The 2,122-nt window shown below is 66.1% G+C and overlaps 1 protein-coding gene across 1 annotated transcript in view; it reads right to left on the bottom strand.

The window, feature by feature from the left end:
* CDC42EP2 (CDC42 effector protein 2) overlaps positions 1-1,914 on the bottom strand; it is a 6,372-nt gene extending 4,458 nt beyond the window's left edge. Inside the window, exon 1 of the mRNA XM_029956711.1 lies at positions 1,819-1,914. The gene's annotated coding sequence lies outside the window, so the exon portion shown is untranslated. The remainder of the gene's footprint in view (positions 1-1,818) is intronic.
* Positions 1,915-2,122: the final 208 nt, after the last annotated feature.

Here is a 2,122-nt window from a genome sequence, read left to right on the forward strand (position 1 = left end):
GGGAGAGGTGGGAATTGCAATCATCAAGCCGGAAGTATTCGAATTAGGCAAGCGTGAGACCCCAGGCTCCAGCTGCCCCTGCAGAATTCCCATTTTTACGCTCCCAGGCAGAGCACGGTGGGTGTCACCACCGGCTTTTGCAGAGGCAGAGGCTGAACCTCAGACACCTTAACGTTGCTGAGGTCACCCAGCTGGGAAGAGGAAGAGGGGGCACTAGTACCCAGCTGGGGCCCTGGGGCTCTGATGCAGCGGGGCCACCCAACGTCTGAAAGCTGCTTGCGGAGAAGGAGAGAAACAGGCTCCCAGCAGGGCAGGGGCCACTGGGTCCCCAGGCCTCCTCCTTGTAAGTCCTACCAGTTGTCTCCCTCTCCCCACTTGCAAGGATCCAGAGAGAGGAGAATGAGCTCTCCATCAGGACAGGGTATGAGGGGCTGGAAACAGTGACTTCTCTCAGCCGGGGGAGGACAGATGGGAGCCACCTCGGCCAGGCGAGCTTGCTCTGGCCAGGAGCCCTGGGCCTCCTCCAGAGCCAAGGATTTCCTATAGGCACAGCCCCTCCTGCCCTAAGGAGCACTAGCCCACTCCCTACTTTCAAAGAGCAGCCCCCAACCTTGAAATCAGGAGAGGGACCTTGAATCCATCTCCAGCTAGGACTCGTCCTGTGACTTTGGGCAAGACACTTCGTCTTTCCCGCCTTCACCTTCCCCATCTATAAAAGGGGTTGACAAAGTCGTCTGCAGAGGGCTACTGGAACACCCTACAGTGCAAGGGAGAGCAGATGTACCGCAGACAGGGTCAGGGTCACTGTCAGCCCTGTTTTTCATTCCGCAGATAACTGTAGGTTTTCCAGGGACAGTGCTCCGAACAAGACCAAAAAAAGGAATGCCCCCATGCTCCAAGCTTCCGCCTTCTCCTGCCCTGGAGGCAGCCGGCGCAGAGTCCCCCTCGCGGGCCCGCGGGAGGCCTGGTCTCCCGGGTCCCCGTGCAGAGCGGCGCTCGGCTCCACGGCCGCGAGGTGGCGCGCGCGCTCGCTCTGTCGCCTCGCTTCCCTGAGGAGTCCCGGCGCGCACCAGGGTCTCCAGCGCGCTTCGGGCTCCAGGCAGGGCCCCGCAAGGAGCTGCACGTTCGCGTACCAGATGCGGATTGTCTGAGGGATCTTCTTTTCTTGGGGTGTTCTGGTCTCATAACAAGACAGTAGAGGGGAAAAGGCGCGATCGGGGACCTTGCCAGGGTCTCCAAGCTCTGGGAGGAGCCTGCCCCGTGCTTTCCGGCCTGGGCGATGTCCGAGTGTCCGTTCGGCGCAGGGCCAGAGCTCGGGCGTGCAGGCCTCCACCCCTGGCTCCCACGGGTTCTGTTCCTCAGCCCCAGCTCGGGTTCCGCGCAGACCCCTCCCCGCCCTCTGCCCGAGCGCCCAGCCCGGATCCGTTTCAGGACACTTGCGGCCGCGGCTAAAGATAGGAGGACACCTCACCATCGACTAAAAATACGACCCCCAGCCCGGGCGAGGTCGCTGGGTGGCGGGAGGGCGATCCCACGTCCCGAGTGTGGGGCGGGGACGACGGCTCAGAGAGAAGGGCGGGACCGCGAGTTCGGGGTCTGGATGCTCGGCGCCTCGCTGGCGGAGGGGGCGCGGGCGTGGCCCCCTGGACCAGCGCGCGGGCGGGAAACACCGCGGAACCCGAGGTTCCCGGGAAGGGACCTGCGCGGAGGTGACACAGGGACCCGGGTGCGACCCAGGACGGGGCCCCCCGGGGATGGGCCTCTGGGAGGGCCCCCTGGGCGTCGCGGACGGGCTGCAGAGTCCCGGCCGGAACTCACCTTAAGGTGCTCAGGCGGCGGCCCCGCGGGCTGCGAAAGCTCTGGAGCTGGACGGCGAGGCTATGGGACGCGATCCGGGCTGTGAACTCCCAGTGCGAACTGTGGCCCCTGAGGCTCCGCCCCTGGCCCGCGGAGCCAATGCCGGGCCCGCCCCAGCCAGGCCCGCCCACAGCCCCGCCCCACGCCGGGCCCCGTCTCCGCTCCCCCATCGGTGGCGCGGCGCCTTGGGTACAGCAGCCGCGCGGACGTGGGGTGCAGTGCAGGCTCGGACGGCTGCGAACCAGGCGGTGTCGGGTGCCCGGGC

The sequence above is a fragment of the Suricata suricatta genome, chromosome 11 (assembly GCF_006229205.1).
Source record: "Suricata suricatta isolate VVHF042 chromosome 11, meerkat_22Aug2017_6uvM2_HiC, whole genome shotgun sequence".
In the NCBI taxonomy this organism is placed as follows: Eukaryota; Metazoa; Chordata; class Mammalia; order Carnivora; family Herpestidae; genus Suricata; species Suricata suricatta.